Genomic DNA, 18,740 nt, shown 5'->3' on the forward strand with positions numbered 1-18,740 from the left:
CCGCAACTCCAGAGCCTGAGATGAAATTCTCATGTGTCCAAGGAAAGGCAGAGGCTACCCCTGGTGTTTCCTCTCCACTGTGCCCTACACTGTGCTTCAGCACCTCTTTAAATAACTGATTTTCAGAGATATGAAGAACGTTTGTAAGAAGGAGCACCAGTTTATAGTCTGCAGAGAGGGCCCACGTCTTAGTGCAGCTCTGTGGAAATGGACAGAGACAAGGCACGGTTCCAGAATCACACATATGTGACTGCTACTCATGGGGCAGGAGCTGGGAGGACTCAGGTTTTTTTGTGAAAGGCCATGCAGATGCTATTAATATCTCATTTCATCCTCACTAGAACCCCACAAAGTATGTAACATGTCCCATGTTACAGATGGGAAGAGCAAGCTTTGGTCATCTGCACCAAATTATACACTTAGCAAGGGGTAGATCCGGCACTTGAATCTCTACCTCCAAATTCTCTGTCCCTCCTAGCACATCTCCGAAGACAGAATGTGATTCTATTTAAAACTACAACCAAGAGTAGTGGCTAAGTTCACAGGCTGGAGCCAGAACGTCTGGGTTTGACCAGCTCTGCCACCTACTTGCTATATGACTGAGGGCAAGTCGCTTATTTTCTCTGTACCTCTTTCTGTATCTGTAAGATGCGAATAATAATTGCACCTGTCCTATTGGATTGTATTGAGGAATGAATGTATTAGTATTTGTAAAGTGTTTAGCACAGTGCTTGGCACATGGTAAATATTTACTTAAGTGTGTGAAATAAATAAAAATGTAAAATTTCTCTTATATGGGTACTTATACACAGCTGACAAATAAACCAGGGTAACAGATGTGTCATCACGGAAAATTCATATAAATCAACTCTCGCAGTTGCCAACGTAGCAAGCCCACCACAAACACTGCTGTGGGACCTGATAGCTTTCCATCTGAATTGTCGATGTGAAGAATACATTTGGAAGAGTCCTGGGCTTTAGTCTGAGATCTGACATGAATTACTGCGTGACTTGGAGAAGGCATTTCACTCTTCTGGGCCATGCTTCTTCCCAGGTGGGAAGCTGCCCGGGTGACCAGGCAGCATGGCATGGGGAAGGAAAGTGCCCAGAAATGGCGTCCAAGCCCCACAGAGTCTGGTTCTCCCACGTGCGAATTTTATCACTTTGGACTAAACTGCTTTATTTCTTTGCATCTCTATTTCTTCTCTCTAAAATGGAGAAAATGGTGTCTGTCCCCTTATTTCACAGGGTTGGGGGCAAGTAAGAAAGGGAAGGTTAGAGCCCCTTTGCAAACAGGGCTCTCCAGAGGCATCTCCTTTGCTGGGTAACAGGTGGATACTTAGTAAGTATTCATGGTTTCCAAGTCACTGTAAAAATCTAAAAAGTAAATAAATACATAAATGGATGTTTGTGGAAATGACGTGTAGCACCTATCATCGTCTGATGTAGTTTTCCTTGTTTGTTACTTGTTTCTCCATCCCCCTAGAAGCTAAGGTTTCTGAAAGCAAGGACATCTCTGTCTATATCCCTGCAAATGGTAGAGTCAGTACTTAATAAATACTTATTGACTGAATTTGTGGGAAGTATGAATACATGAACCAATGAATAAATGACTCTGAAGTTACATGAGAAACAAACAAACAAACTTACCTAAAGATATTAATGAAAGTCCAAAGTCCTAAGAAACAAGGTATGTAGGACTAAAGCTCTTGGTGTATTGTATCATCTGACTCCTCTAAAGTCTTTTCTTTGGGGAGGTGGTTTGGGTGGAGAATGGCAGAGTTAAGATACTATAAAGTTGTTAAATTAACATACTCAGCAGGTCCACAGACTTTTTAAAGCTGAATACCAACCGGGATAATTAAAGGCCAGAGCCTTCTTTTTTAATTGACTCTCCAATAAACTACCTGCTGACAAAGGCACAGTTAAGTTGATTCCTGCAAGAATAAAGAAACTTTTCTCTTCCATTCTTAATTTTTTAAAAAGTCCCCACTTTCCCCTCTAGCTCAATGAGCACTTAAATTCACCAGAATTAAAAGGAAAGTTACCGAATACTTTTCAATCGATTCACGAAGGCACGGAAGTGGCTTGTGCTGAGGAAGGCATTGGGAGGGAGCTATGGGGGTGGGGGAGGTGGTCCCACCAGCTCTTCACCAAGGGATGGAGAAGTGCCCAAGAGCCTCCCTCACTCCTCTCCATCCCTGTGGTCTAAAATAAAATCTGCCATCTAAAAAATACTGTTCTAAAAATAGGGAGTTTGGCTTAAATCCACCAGTTGGTGTTTTGATTTTTAAATTATGTGCAAAAAATTATGCTTAAGACCCAGAGAGTATTAGTAAGTAATTCAAGGAGGTTGCCATTTTATTTTGATTCCAAAGTTCTAAAACATTTATTCTCTCAGAGTCTGAGGAAAGGTGAAAAGAGACAACAGAAAGGGGGTAAAACGATGTAGAAGGCTTAAATTCCAGTTTGAAAGTGAAAGGCAGCTAAACATTCCTAAAGCAAATAACGTACTTTAAAAGTGTGTGTGTTTTTCTTTGGTGGTGCGGGCGGTGCTATAATTCACTCTAAATAAGTAGAAGAAAAACTGGTGAGTTACAACTTAGTTACTCCTATCTTTCCTGATACCATTTTGGGATCCAACTTTTATGCACACAAAACTGCAAATAATTCCTAACATGCAGTTTTAAAAGCATAAAGAACCTTTTTGTTTGTTTGTTTTTGAGACGGAGTCTGCTCTGTTGCCCAAGCTGGAGTGCAATGGTGCGGTCTCGGCTCACTGCAGCCTCTGCTTCCCAGGTTCAAGTGATTCTCCTGCCTCAACCTCCCGAGTAGCTGGGACTACAGGCGTGTGCCACCATGCCCAGCTAATTTTTGTATTTTTAGTGGAGATGGGGTTTCACCATATTGGCCAGGCTGATCTCGAACTCCTGACCTCAAGTGATCTGCCCGCCTCAGCCTCCGGAAGTGCTGGGATTACAGGCGTGAGCCACCGCGCCCAGCCCATAAAAAATCTATTGAGTGTTTGATGGCCCAAGACTGTATCATCTTTGGAATAAGAGTTTTAGAGCCTCCCTCATCAGACACCAATCATAACCAGAATGTATTTTCAGAAAGGTGTGCTATTACAGTATCTTGATTAATGAATATTAATTTCACATGAAATTGGGCTATTTTAAAAAAGCTTTCACTTAATGAGAGTGAGGTGGGCAAGTAGTGTTGTAAGAAGCAAGTATTAATGCTATCTGCTTCTGGACAGAAAGACTGAAGTACCTAAAAAGTTTGATTTTACATGTGAACTGTAGCAACACAATTTTCAGCTCATCTCTAGACTATAAAGATTTGGACTTGTGTGTGGGTAGCATCATGTGTGGACCACAAGTCACCATCTCTCCTCCTCTTCCCGGAACAAACACCCACAAACTGATGTGGATGCTCTGAAGGTTAAACTGGACCTTCTAATTGTCCAGGAACGTATGCTATGCAAACAATGTTGGCTCCCTGTACCAAGGCAGAGCTATTGTGGGACTTGAGGCTGCTGGCTACGAGGAGAAGGATGATGGGGCACAGTTCTATTCACTGGGGCAAAGTGGGAACCCAAAAGAGGGTGGCTGAAATGTTTTATTATCCTAATCTTCAGAGGACAAATAATTACACAACATTCTATATCAGAACGAGAGACTGTTAGTCTGCATGAGGGGGCAGGGAGAGAAAGGCAGAGGGCAGAGACAAAGAACTTTCCTTTTTAGGGGGCAGGGAAAGGAGAGAACCTAAAGGGTGGACTACAATTCACTTTTCGAAGGAGTTTTCTGTTTGTAATATGTTTCCTTTGAAGAGTGGAAGTTCTGAGCATCTGGAAGTTTGGTTATAGATCAAGAAAGAAATTCCTGGCTTTCCAGAGTTCGGTGGCTACCAATCAAAGGTCAGTCAGATACGAAAATCAGAGTAGTCCTGAAACCATACCACAGGCTACTGGGAAGATGTAACATGCTTTATAAAAAAATAACAATAATCTCTTGCATGCATTTTTCTCTTCAGTGAAACACAAGGGATATGAGTTCTTTAAAAGAAGTAGCAAGAAGGGCACAAAAAGCAGAAATCAGGGCTTGGGGGCACAAGAAGAGAGGGTGGAGGAAGAAGTGCAGCGTCTTTTGGGATGGCAGCTGTTTCATTTGCACCCTCTAAGAGTTCCTGGAATAATTAACATGCACTGCCATTCTTATTTTTCCAGTGGTGATTTCATCCAGTCCCTACAGAAACTCAGAAATAAATGTCATGGTTTTGTGTTTTGGAAAGCAAAACTCTCGCCCAAACAAGGGAGTTCTGAATACTGCTGAGAGCATGTGAGATCTGAAAAGTCTGCAGAGTGCTAATCATTAACATGCTGCTTTTGGAGGCAGGACTGCCCCTTTCTTTGCTATCACATTTCCTTCTATTTGATCCTGCCCTGTCCTGGTTTACGTTCTGTTTCTCCCACTCATTACCACGCATTCTTCCGTGACACATGTGAAGGCCAGAATAGCCTCTCCCTGTCGGTTGGCCAACTCAACACTTCCCTTACAAACTCTCCTTAAAAAAGAAAATCATCTCCCCTGGAGGGGAGAGGGGAGAACAACCAAACCCTCCACTTCTTCCTGAATAATGCAGGAGAATAAAGCAGAAGGTCTACAGACACTACTTACGGTAACCGCAAATAAAAAGGTGTCTAAGAAGAATAGTCTGCTAATTTAGTTTGGAGGGGGACAGATCTGGGTTTGCATCCTGCCTTCACCATTTGCTCGTGGTGAGACTATGGATACGTCGCTTAACCCTTCCCTAAACCTCCGTTTTTTTCACCTGCAAAATGGAACTTTACATTAGGGTAAAATTATTAAGATAATAGTATTAGGAGTTTTAATAATAAAAAAGCCCTTCCAGGACTGTAAAGGGAATTAAATGAGACGAAGCATATAGAGTGCCTGGAACACAGTAAGCACTCAATAAATGTTTGCTGCTACTGATGATGATGTAAATCCTTTGAGGAAGAATGTCATCCTTTCCCCCACTGCATATATAGTAACAAGGATTCAGTGCTTCTGAAAGCTAAAAGTACCAGGAGGAAGGGTCTGGGTACAACTGTTTGCTGATTGCTGCCCCCAGGAAGCACGTCTCAGAGGCAGCCTGCACGACACAGCAAAGGGCTTATTTTAGGAGCCTCCAATCAGGACAGACTGGTTGATCTGGATGCCTCACCTGGCAAGGCAGCCTCAGCCACACGCCCATCTCCACAGGCTATCGGCATTCCCAGTGGGATGCACCACAGCCCCAGACTGAGAATTTTACCCACAACTTGTTCCCCTCTCCTGATCTCCCCTCTCCCTTTTGGAGACCTCAAGGCTGGAGAGAAATGAAAAGCAACAGCTCTGCCTGAAAAATAAGGTAAGGACTCTGCCTCTCAGGTGCTGAGTCACTGGTTAGAACTGTCCCATCTACAGACTCTCCCAGAAAATTACACAAAAACACACAGTCGGGCTCCAGACCTTGGGCACTCTCACCAGGGTGTGCTTCAGAACTGAAACTCTGGGTACAGAAGGCACCCACTGCCCAGCCTGCCAATAACCTATCTTCCTTTAAACAACAAAAACGGAGCAGAAAGAGGAAAAAAGCCTGAACCTTTCCTAATAAGGTAATACCACATGCCATTTGCAGTTTCGAATTGCTTGGCACGCCAGGATCATATGACATTCACTGCAGCTACTGCTTCATGCTCGTGTGAGGCTCTCCCGGAAAAATGAGACCGTCTCTGGTGTGCCTCTGGGGGATTACAAACGAACAGGGAACATGTTCTGCCAGTGGAACCCCCGTTTTCCTGATTCACCACACTTGCCTCCCGTCCCTCTTTCACACCCTGCTGCCTGCAGGCCTCTTGCTTTGTGGGTTCAGGCACTGTGAAGTTCTCAGGCTGCTTTGTGTGCAGGTTTTCTCTCTCCAACGAGGGCCACGCTTTTTGAGGGCAGAAACACTCCTTCATTTCTTTTGTTTCACCCTGCTATGCTCATCACAGCGTCATTCACCCAGCAGCTACTCAATACATGCTTGATGACAGACTAGTGCTGAGAATTTTACAGATCAGTAGGTGATCATTTTATATCATTAGCCCCCAACTTACAAATCGGCAGGGTTTCAAAAGCTGGTTTCAAAGAAGGTATTTATGAAGCATATTTTCCCGTAGAAACAGTGTTATAACTGGGGCTTAGGTTTCCAGGCCTGCTGATTTCTCAGAATATCCTATACCTACTTCTATGCAGTCTTACTGAGCTCTCTCATTTGCCCAGACTCACATTAGACTGCCAGTACATGTGCAGGATAAACTCTAGTTCTTTCAGTTACAGCAATGCTGACTTGCACAAATTTCCTTTCCCACTTACTAGTTGTATTTTCATATTTCATGACACTATATGTAGCAGCAGGTAAGAAATTACTCATCATATACTTTAAAAATAACACTAACAGGTAAGGAGTTATTTTTGCTCCTCATTAAAAAAGATGCATGCACTTTTGTTTTTCCTTTTACACTAAAATATTTTTCAACAGTTTTTAACCTCAGTTATTATTTGGGCCACTCCAGACTTTCCCAACCATTTACACACATTCACCCCCTCACCCGCCCACCCACACATCCACTCATAGTCTACCAGGACTGCCCATTTACATGGATACACATACACACACACACACACACACACACACACACACACACACACACACGTTTTAAAATGCATTCTGGGCCACTAAAAGTATTTATTAGCCATTATAGAAATGAATGACATTAGCTTTCAAAGTAAAAGCTATAGTTGTTCAACAGAGAGGCAGAATCTGTGAGCCACTTCTCACTGCAGCATAGGGAGAATGTTTAATGGTCTACCTCTGGGAATAATATTGTATCTGAAGAAAAAAGCTTTCAATGGCTCAGGGGGTAGGACAATCACCTTCAGTTGCCTGTCCCACAGTGAGGGTCTCTGTGCCCAGTCTCCTCCAGAGCCTCAAGAGTGGCAGCTCTGGGGGAACACTGTCCCCTGTCCAGGGTGGGGTCTTCAAACAGGTCAGAGTTGCTGTGTTTGGGGTCATGAGTACAAAAGTACATGCACACAAATGTCGACGGGTGTACTGCTTCTGGGATACTTACGTAACCTGAAAAGCCATAGCTTGGCCCTTATTCCCATTCAACAGCATCCTGAAAAGAAATCTAAGTGATTTTCCAGCATGACTTGTGAGACATCTCGTGTCTCGAAGGCTGGTGGAAAGAGTTATCATGCAGATGCTCTAGAAGAGTCAAACCTAAATAAGCAAACAGAACCCTCTCTCAAGACTGACGTGCTGAACACATGTACTGAACGAGGTGAGCCTCTCACCGTTTTCTGGAGTTCACAGCTGTCTTTCTAAGCTAAGTCGGCATTTAAGTGGCACAACAGAGATGCCAGGTTAATGGCTGTGAAGGATGACAAGTATCAGTATGGTTGTATTACATCGGTCTTTCAGCAAGAGTTATTACCAAGACATAAGAAACTGCAGTCTCTTCCCCGCCCCACAGCACCTCAGTTACTCAATGTGGCCCATCCTCAATTGATTACGCTGACCCTTCAATGAGAAGTTCTGATAACCATATTCTCGTTAGCAGGCCTTCTCTTGGATCAGCTCTTACAGGAAATCTAATGTACACTCCTTCACTCTCCCACCATTGGGAGAAATATAATTGAATCGATGAAGTAATTAAGTACCCCATATTCACCTTTCCTTGGCGTTTCAGGATGTCGCTCACTGGAGAGAAGAGGGCAGCTGTCTAGAAGTAGCAAGTATAAGAGACTCGTCTGAATGCACCAGGATCACAACAGACATTTTGAAAGTTTACTTTGATTGTTTACTTTGTCTCTGAAAAATGCCAAGCATGTAGGAGTTTGGGGTTAACAGGTCGCATGCAGTCAGATCCCAGTTCGTTGAGCTATTATTCTAATTTAAGGAATGCAGACGTGTGACATGGAGGTTGCTTCTTTTCCTCTTGCACTCACGGTAGACATCCCTAATGTATCAGCACTCATGGCAGCTATCACTAATGAGTCATGCTGTTCTTTCCTGTCGGGCCCAGACATGAGTTAATTAATACTTCTTTTCAACACCTCGCTCCAATCACATAAGTTGGAAACAATGAACTATTTTTGTTCTAATTGATTTCATATACTTTCTTTCCTTGAAGTAACTGACAGTTGACTAAGGTATCATTACCTTATTTTAGCAACATTGTCTCTACACTTCTTAGCTAATTCCTCCACTAATTGAGCTACAAATAATATGGGCTATCATCCATTGCCAGGCACTGTTAGACACTAAGTGCCAATTTATGTCCCTGTGTCCTTACAAAAATCTCAAGGCAGGGAAGGTGGCTCGAATCTGACCTGTATTATGGCTTCCAGTAACCTTCCCAGGTGACTGCTATGCTGAATTACTGGCCTCCCTTTGCTTCCTACAGTGTCACCACTGCATTCACTTTGTCGTACGACAACGGTCTGCCCACGTGCCCTCTTCCCTACTTAGCTCCACAACAGCAGGACGCATGTCTTACTTAACCTTTGAACGCCCAGCACAGGGAACACTGCTGAATACAGAGTGGGTGTTTGGTAATTATGTTGAAAGAATTTTTTTTTAAGTTCTTGTTTTCAAATACAAGTTGAGCATCCCAAATCTGAAAATCCAAAATCCTCCAAAATCTGAAACTTTTTGGGCTCTGACATGACACTCCAATGAAATGCTCACTGGGGCATTTCACATTTGGGACGCCCCACTGCTAAGTATATAATGTAAATATTCCAAAATGAAAAAACCCTGAAATCTGAAACACTTCTGGATCCAAGCACTTCAGATAAGTGATTCTCAATCTGTACTCGCTGAGTTTCAATTCATGCCCTGCAGTGAACACGACCCATGACAAGTCCTGTGACTGGAGGAAATTTACTTCATAAAGTAAGGAGTGGTGGGCAGGCCAGCCAGAACTGAGGCGGGGGTCCGGGCAGCCCCAACGCCTTCCATGAATCAGCTGTTCGCATGCACCTCCCCTCCGAGCATGACAAGCATTCGCCGCTCAGCTTCTGCCCCCGTGCTTCACTGCTGGGTTTGCGGTTTGCCTTTCTGTGCCTCCCACACTGGACTGTGCTCTGTATCCCTAGCACTTACTGAAGTGTTCCGTCAGTGGTGAATAAAGGTCTTTGAAGGGGTCTGTAGTAAAGAGAGTACTCGCCTGAGACTGGAGAACTGGGAGCTACTTCTAGAACTGCCCTGACCCCCTTGGGTGGTCTGTCTGTTTTTGTGGTGTCGGTGAGAGAACGCCTGCCCAGCAGGACAGGTGGGGGGCATTAAGTGTGGCAGTGTATGTGAGCGCTCTGCCAGGGTAAAGGTAGACGCTCCCTTCTCCTCTTCATGAGGCTGCCCTACACGGGCTGGTGGTGTCATTCCAGCATGCCCCGCCCCTTTGCCCACTCTCCTCTGGGCCACTTTGTGCAGCTCAGTGCGACAACTTCCCGGTCGTGCCCAGAGAGTCGTGAGCTCCCCACCTCTGCACGCGGTATTTCCTTTCCTTCATCTCTTCTCACTTCCAACTCCGTACAGATTTCTGGGCAGCTGGAGGGCAAGCTCTTGGCCTGGCCCACAGGCGCTGTGTGCTATGACTGCCGGTCACCTCTTCAGCTTGGTCCCGACCACGCCCGCCTCCCACACACTAAGCCCCGGTCATACCTGAACTCATCATTCCTGTCCCCACCACAAGCCTCCGCCTATTGTTGTGGTCTCCAGCTCAGGGAGTGGCACTGTCATCCGGGCAGCTGCCCAAGCCAGACACCCCAGAGTCATTCTGGACTCCCCACTCCTCCACCACACCCCTTCTTCTGTCTCCAAGTCCTGCTTACGCCACCTCAGTATTTCTCAAATTAGTGTATTTTTACCCCACTGCCCCACCCTAGTTGGGACTATAAGCAGCTGGCCACTGGATCACTGCAGCACAGCCACGGCTATCTAGCTGGTCTCTCTACCTCCCCTCAATCCCCTCCGCACACCCAAAGTGATGTTTCTGTCAAGAAAATTGACTGTGACCCTCCCCTTTTAAAGTTCTGTCCACAGTTTAGATGTCGCTTCCTGCAGGAAGCAGTGCTGATGCAGGAAGCCACAGCACCTCCGTCTCTCCCATCAGGACGCCGAGCACAGTTGTTGGTCTTCTGCATTGCAGGCCACTCTGTGAGGGCTCCCTTGCTCTCCTCTGAGCAGCGGAAGGGTTTTCATCACTCCTTGTGTAGCAGGCACTCCAGCCTGTTACTTGACAGCCATCTACTCCCTCCTCTCTGCTGGTAGAACAAGTTCACTCTCTCCTCATGTGATGAAGATAAATCCAGATTGGTCTAGGCCACATGGATGGCCCCAGAACACTTATGAGTGTTTAGTGGTGGGCATGTGCCCCAGTTCTGACCAGTGAGACATGAGGGGAGGTTGGCTGGGGAGTTTTGAAAGGTCTCTTCATTCATAGAGAGATGCATAAGAAACAGTTCTTTATCTGTCCGCCTTGGCATTGTTATGAGAGGATGGGATGCCTTAGCCCTTTCTGTACCTAGGAGGAGAGCTTGCTGGTGCTCTGAGGATAGCAGAATAGGTGGAAAGAGCTTGACGGTGTTGAGGTGCTGAATTACCAAACTGGAAACAGACTACATGTGGACTTCTTTTTATATGAGATGGTAAGTTCCCTTTGGTTTAGGCCATTTTGAATTGGGTTTTCTGTTACTTGGAGCTAAAACAGATTACAGATTCTTGGGCACTTTTCACTTCCTATTTTGTCTTAGAGGTACTTATTAGGTACAAATCTTGTTTCTTTTTTTAGACTGTGGTCTTTTTAAGCGCAGCATTTGCATTTTGATAGATCCTTGTATCTCCCAAAGGCTGGTGGCTTGTCCTACTCTTGAACTTGAATGAAGAGCCAGCACCGTCTTCCGGCCTCACACTGTAAGGTCTCACAACCTGTAGATGGGCCTTCTTCAGGGGTTTAGTTTCTTCATTTATTTTTACAAATGTTCAACGTAGGAAGAAACATGAACAAAATAGAAAAGCTCTACAGTCCACTCTAGGAGGCAAACCTATCACATCCATCCTTATATACCTCACTGTACTGAACACATGCTTTGTGCAAAGTGGATACTCAAAATGTTTGCTAAATGAATAATTTAATTTGCCTCTGATGAGTCAAGAGCACTTAGGACTTTTATAATGTCCTAAGGTCATAACGAACAGTAATTACCGACAAATAGTGCTAAATATATCCTGGTTCTAGGAGATCACTAGTGGTAAGGTTTTGTTTATATGAGAGCCTTGATCCACCAAGATGCTAAAGCCTTAAAACAGAACAAGCAGAACTAGGCTTTGTACAGTGAAGCAAAAAAATAAAAGTTTGAGCAGCAGAGCTGCCCACTGGATGTGTGCTGAATGCCCATCTTACTTATGCCTGGCCCTGGGGCTCAACCAGGTAAGACGGACCCATTGTCTTCAAGGGGCTTAGAGTCTGGGAGTGGAAAGAAGAAAAACAGACAAGTTCAAAAGAGTGCAGAAAATGTCATAACAGGTAAGGTAGAGGGTGCAATAGAGATTCCAAGGCCAGACCTGGTGCATTCAGAAGGTCTCTCAGTTGAGCATCTGAACACGAAGGGTAAGTTTATCATTCGGGAAGGGACAAAAAAAAAAATACATAAAAAGAAGAGTAGCATGATCGGGTCTGAGTTTATAAAAAGCTAATTCTGGCTGCAAAATGAGGTAGGAGAGACGAGGCTGAAGCCAGCGAGGCCAGCTGAGGGGCTGCTAGAGTAATTCACTGTGGAACACCACAGGTTTCTCAGGCTGGAAACAGGTTAATGACAAATAATGTCACGCCTGGGTTTTCAAGAGCATGTGGTGCTGTGGCTGCTGCTCAAAGGGTGATGGCTCTGGACACCAGCTTCGCATCTTCTGGGTTCAGGAAGGGGAGTGGGTTTGACTTGGAGGCCACAAGATAGAGAGTGATGGTTGTAACCTGGTGTGAGCATGAGTACACGCCTGTGTGCATATGTGTGTGATGTGATGCTCTGCCTCCTCATTTACCACAGCTCACAGTTAGGTGAGCAAAGGAATGGCTCTGGTCCCAGCATGGCCACAGATTCCTCTGTGATCTAGTTCGAGGTGTCATACCTCTTTGACCCCCAGTTTTTTCACAGGTCCTATCAAGAAGCTGGGCCACACAATCTCTAAAACCAATCAATCGGTCTGCCTGGGTCATCTGCACTGCAAGGTTTATGATTCTCTGGACCAGGGCTTCTCAGCTGGTGTACCCTGCTGAGGTTCAGGTACGCCTCAGCCCCAGGTGGCCAGGCAGGGCCTGGACCATCCAGAGCCTCCAGCTGTGGGCATCTTCCTCCATGCTATAGTATGACTTTTCTAAGTGTGCCATTTAGGTTGAGTATCCCTTATTCAAAATGCTTGTCACCAGAAATGTTTTAAATTTTTGGATTTTTCTCAGATTTTGGAGTATTTGTATATACATAGTGAGATATCTTGGGGGTAAGACCCAAGTCTAAACTTGAAATTCATTTGTGTTTCATATACGCCTTATACACAGAGCCTGAAGGTAATTTTATATACTTTAAATATTGTGTATGATACAAAGTTTGTATACACTGAACCATCACAAAGCAAAGGTGTCAGATGGGGAATTTTCCACTTCTGGTGTCATGTCAGTGCTCAAAAAGTTTTGAATTTTGGAGGATTTCAGATTTCTGGATTAGGAATGATCAACCTACATGAGGAAACAGGCAGGAAGCGCCACTCTTGACAAGGGAAAGAGAAACATTCGCATGAGCCCAGAATCTCCTTTGGCTCATCACTCACGTCTCCTTGCGTCACTCAAGTGTCCACTAGCTCTTTAATGACAAAGCCAACACCAACCTGCTTCCAGCTGCATACTGGCAAGGCAACCGAAGACCGATATGGCTCGAAGGTGCCAAGCAGTAGGGCCAGAGGGACGGTCACAAATGGGAGCCCTTCCATTAGGGCTTTCCGCCTCATGCCCTCCTGCCTTCTGGGGGGCCTTGCTCTGTACTGACTGCTGCCTTCCCCCCAGAAGCTCCAAACTGCCTCTCTGTCTCCTTTGATATGTGTGATTTTGGTCACAGTGGAAAAAAAATCTTGTATTTAGAGGGAGAAAAATTCAGAAGGAAAAGCACTGCTTTCTTTCAGAAGGCTGAATTAGGGGTCCCCAGGGACGCTGGGGAGTGTTGAGAAGTTCTGAGAAAGATTCGAGATGGCTCAGCTCACTTAAAAAGAAAATGCAGCAATGCAACAAAAGACAGGGGTTACATAAACAAGTCTCCGTGCTCAGAATCGCAGGTCTGAAAAGGAGGTTTTAGTTTAGCTTTGGGTTTCCTTCTTTTTTTTGAGACAGAGTTTTACTCTTGTCGCCCAATCTGGAGTGCAATGGCGCGGTCTCGGCTCACTGCAGTGTCTGCCTCCCAGGTCCAAGCGATTCTTCTGCCTCAGCCTCCCGAGGAGCTGGAATTACAGGCGCCCACCACCACGCCTGGCTAATTTTTGTGTTTTTAGTAGAGATGGGGTTTCACCATGTTGGCCAGGCTGGTCTCAAACTCCTGACCTCAGGTGATCCGCCTGCCTAGGCCTCCCGAAGTGTTGGGATTACAGGCGTGAGCCACCGAGTCTGGCCCTGGCTTTGGGTTTCCTATTGCAGCAACACATTAGAATAAACAAACCACACCCTTGGGACTGAACTAACACACCTGGAGAAGGATTAATGTGGCCTGGGTCCTGCTATCCCTCCTCAGACCTAGTATGTCCCCGTGACGATGAAATACTATTTGCTGGTAGCAGTGGCCAGCTTGCTAACCTGGGCAGCAGGTCCCTCTCTGCTCTTCACACAGCTTGGCATTGGCCTGGTGTCAGGATTGGGGAGCACGCTGGACAGGGGCTGAGTGGCTGCTATATGCACGCTGGGGCACACACTGATGGTACAGCAGAGAGGGCTGGGCTCACCTCTGGTAACCTGTCAGCCCTGGCTTTTAGATGCTCGAAAGATGAGGTTGGACACAACTATACCAGAACAAACACACCCAAAAAAGTCCTTGACGGAAAAACATGAAGCAAATAAAATCAGCTAAGATGCTCCCTGTGCAAGTGTGTCTTAAAACCATTTGCCTTTTCCTGACTGCTCCGATGGAGGAATACCTTACTACCAACAAAAAGTTAGGAGTGAGGTATGGGAGCTAAGAAAGTAGACCTCATGGAGGTAGAGAGTAGAATGGTGGTTACCAGATGCTGGGAAGGGAAGGGGGGGATGAAAAGTTGGTTAAGGGGTCCCAAAATACAGTTAGGGAGAAGGAATAAGTTCTAGTATCTGACAGTATAGTAGGAAAATTAGAGTCAACAACAATTTATTGTGTATTTCAAAACGGCTAAAAAAAAACTGCAATGTTCCCAACACAAACAAAAGATAAATGTCTGAGGTGATGGATGATAGCCCAATTACCCTGATTTGATCATTATACACTGTATACATGATCAAAATACCACATGTACCCCCCAAATATGCACAACTACTATACATCAATAAGAAATGTTTTAAGAAGTTGGGGTGAAATCCAGCACATGGAACAGCATACGCATCCCGCAGTACTAATGGAGGCCGGAGGGCGTGTGGCTTTGGGTGGCAGGAGTGTCAAGGTCTCTGTGGTTCCTGCATAGGCAGTCTTCTTGGTGTTGGCTAACTATAGTCTGAGAACTATTCACCTCAGTAAACACTGGTCAAGTGCCTAACTGCATCCAAAGTACTGTGGGAGACAATACAGCATGGCCATTAAGAAAAAGAATTCTGGAATCAGGCAGGCCTGGGTTTGTGTTCGGACTCTCACCCATTCCGTGTGTGACCTGAGAAAGCTATGTAACCTGTCTGTGCCTCAGTTTCCTCATCTGTAAAAGGAAGGTAATAATAATACTGACCTCATAGGATTACTGTGAGACCAGTACTCAAAGCTCCTAGAATAATGCCTGATCTCTAGTAAGTACTTAATATCTGTTCGCTGTTATTATTATAATCTTGGTGCACCTCAAATTCCTCATCTACAAAATGGACATAAGAACTATACGTACCTCACAGAGTTGCTGTGAGAGTTAAATGAAATCAAGCAAGTATGGTGTTTTGTGTAATACCATACACATAGTAAGCGTGCAATAAATACTAGTCGTTGTTATTCCTAGAAGCTTCCCCAAATTATTTTAAAAAGAAGGCACCTAGATCTAAATGACAGTCCACGTAACAAAGAAAACCCTTCCTCGAGCAATTTCAGTGAAGGCCATTTTGCAACAATGCTCACTCTCACTTCCCTCCACTCTGGGTCCCAGTCATGTATAAAACACTCTGCTTTGTGTTGACTAAGCTCCACAGTGACATTCCAAGGAGTTCTGGTGTCCCTCCAAATATTCTAGGCTGCCCTTTTAACCTGATACTGATACCCTGTCCACTCTGCTGTTTAAGGGGCTATTTAAAAATTTGGCTTTGTAAAACAGGGAGCAAGGCAGAAGGCCTTCAAAGCTTTAGCAGTTGGCGTGGCAAGGAACAGAAAAGCAGCATTTTATAGTATCAAATACCAGAAGTGGCCCTCATAACCACTAACTTTGTAGTGCTCTTCCTTCACTGTGGCAAAGTGCTGGGCATGTTACATGCGTTACATTACCGAAACCAAGGCCCTGTGACGTTCCAGTGCGTCCAAGGTGCTAGCTGGTGTGAGCGCAGCTGTGGGCTCTAACCTATGCTTTGCTTCAAAGTCCACACATGCAAATCCTGGGCAACTCCCTGCGTTTCCAAGGCAACTCAGCCAACTCATCCAGAGGTAGCTAGCTTCCAATAACTGTGTAAGCTCACTCCCATCATTTGGTATGTTGGTAGGGCAATCAGTTCAATTTATTTTTATTTTTTTGCCTTCTCTGATATTTGACCAACCACGACACCTAGTGGCCAGTGGAGCACAAACATAGGTTGCCTGAAAAGGCGGAGGACGGGTGGGTCCTTCAGCTATAGAACACGTTGCTCACGACCAGGAAGAACCTGATGGATCGTGTTCAAGGCGAAGAAACCAAGGCACAGAGAAATGAAGCAACTTGCCCAAAGTCAAAGCTAATGTAGAACTGTGTGGAAATACTGAACCTTAGCGTTAGAGCTCGTATTCTGACTCAGACTTGGCCTAAATTTGATCCTCAGCAAGGCACTTTCTTCAGTTATTCAACAAACATTGACTGGGCACCTCCTCAGTCAGGCACTGTGCCAGATGCCGGGGATGTGACAGTAAGTAAGGACGACACATCTCGATCCTTGCAGTCAAATAGGAGGGGAAGATAAACAGAGAATCCACAATAACAACACCAGCCAATATGTATTAAGGGCCCAGCTTCAAGAGTTTGATGTACACCAACTCGCTTCATCCTCGACTTGAAACAATCCTATAATGGGGGTGCGGTTATTATTCCTGCTTTAAAAATGTGCAGGAGAACATTTAAATTGTGGGTAACAAACAGGGCTCCTATGCCTTTCTAGGTCTAAGTTTCTGAAATAAAGTTGTGCTAGATACTGGAAGATTTCTAAGGCCTCTTTCCAGCTGTTTCCCCTCACTTCTAGGATTCTGGGATGAAGCTGGGATTAGACCTTGGTCGGTTTCCCTGACCTAGAGTCTAGTGTTCTCTCTCTATACACTGTGCTGGTCAATATTTATGAAGAACAACTGGAAGTTACTGAATGCTTACTCTGCGCCACGCCCTGAATTTCTCAGTTCACGCAATCTTCTTAATAACCTATGAGACAGCTTTAAAATAGAAATAATACCTGAGAGAAAAATCATGCTCTAAAATAGTTTAAAAGATTCCCAAGATAAACAGAGAGGCTTCCAATCTCACTCAGCTGTAGCATCCTGAATCTCTGTTCTGTCTGATTTTGTTGAATGGTGGATTTAAGCCTTATGTATTGGTGTCCTCAGGCTCTCATGATGGGAATGGATAACAGGTCCAGGCAAATGGTTCAATGATGAGTTACTGTCTAGGGAAACAGGGGGCATCTTGTTCAATAACAACATTGCTTTGGGGTAATTCTGGGTCCCTAGAAGTATCTACAAAGCCTGCAAGGTCAAGTGCAGGCCGACTTGGCTCTTGGTTTTATGATTCCAAACGAATAAAACACATTTCAGTTCAGCAGGGTATATCCGAGATCGGCAAACTCTCCAACGAGGAATTCCCGTTAACCCTTAGTCCCTTACCCTCCCTGAGGGTATGTGCACACCATCCGCTTTCTGTCGGGTGAGGGAGGAGACAGGGAGAGAGGCAGGGGCAATCAGGAAAACTCTCTCAGTGATCCTGCAAATGGGAAATGGGGACATTGAGTTTAATCAGGGCTCCATGACCCAAGAAAGCAACTCCTGCCACCTGCAGTCAGACCACTCCCTCCCACACCCGGGAAAGCAGACCCAGTGGGACCTGGAGCTTCTCAGTCTTGTAAGACTCTGGCCTCTTTGTTCAGGGCCTCCAGAATGATACTCCAGTGGGTCTTGGTGAGAACACACACTGGACATGCTGCAATGTTTAGCCTAGAATGCTCTGCTAGCTTTTCCAAATGGCAAGCTCTCACTGAACTTTCTAGGTCTAAAGATCAACACCTTCTCCTTTTGCCTGACTACCACCACCGCCGCCCCCAACTCAAGCCTGTCCACAGCAGGAACTGCCACATTTGCCCAGTACCTAGCACAAGACTGTAATCACTGTTTATCTGCCTACCCCATGGACTTGAAACATCTCTAAAAGATGAAGTGGGGTGACTTAACCATCCTTGCGTACTCGGTACCTAGCTAGCACAGCCTCTGGATTGAGGAGGGGCTGATTCCCAAAGAGCTGGAAAGGAAGGCAGGGAACTGTAAGGCTAGAAGAGGCTTAAGAGGTCATCTCATTTCTAATCCTGCCCAATATGGGATTTCCCTCAAAATACATTAAAGAAAAACAAGAGAAAAGTTTAAAAGAGTATGTATTTATTACACATATACACTTCTACATGCATGCATACATATACGGCACCCTTCTACTGGAATGGGGTATGTGGTGGTAAAGACACACAGAGTAGTAAGATTCACTCAGATTTTTGAGCATTAGCGTTTATCTCTTTTTAAAGTTTTTTTCCCTAATTTTTCGTGAAATACATGCAATTTAGTGAAAAATTTGTAAAATATAATTAAAGTGAATAGAAGGTGAAAGTTAACGTGCTGTTACATTTCCTTCTAATACTTTCTCGGGCGTTTTTTGTTCTTCCTTTTTTAAAAAATCAAAAGAAACCTTGAGCAGATTGAGTTTTTAAGGTCGTCTAAATCATACTCTGCTACACAACTTTATATTTTGCTCTGTTCTAGTGAAAGCATTTCCCTATGTGATTATAAAGTCTTTATAAGCATCATGTTTTAACTTTTATTTTGATATAAGTTCAGACTTAGAGAATAGTCACAAAGCACTCAGACTTGGGTTCCTCAAATGTAAACATTTTACTATATTTAACACCCTACCCTCCCAGGAGAGAGAGAGAGAGAATCAATATGAAGTTTTACTCCTAAATATTTCAGTGTATACGTCCTATGAATAAGAATAAGGAGTTCTCATGTATAACCACACCAATT

General features: G+C 44.7%; 1 protein-coding gene across 3 annotated transcripts in view; it reads right to left on the reverse strand.

The window, feature by feature from the left end:
• GNG12 (G protein subunit gamma 12) overlaps positions 1 to 18,740 on the reverse strand; it is a 126,472-nt gene that overhangs the window by 38,457 nt on the left and 69,275 nt on the right. Inside the window, exon 3 of one of the 3 annotated variants that reach the window (XM_063625327.1) lies at positions 17,343 to 17,439. The exons of the other annotated variants lie outside the window; for them this stretch is intronic. The gene's annotated coding sequence lies outside the window, so the exon portion shown is untranslated. The remainder of the gene's footprint in view (positions 1 to 17,342; positions 17,440 to 18,740) is intronic. 3 annotated transcript variants of the gene reach the window in all.

This window comes from Symphalangus syndactylus, chromosome 12 (assembly GCF_028878055.3).
Source record: "Symphalangus syndactylus isolate Jambi chromosome 12, NHGRI_mSymSyn1-v2.1_pri, whole genome shotgun sequence".
Classification (NCBI taxonomy): Eukaryota; Metazoa; Chordata; class Mammalia; order Primates; family Hylobatidae; genus Symphalangus; species Symphalangus syndactylus.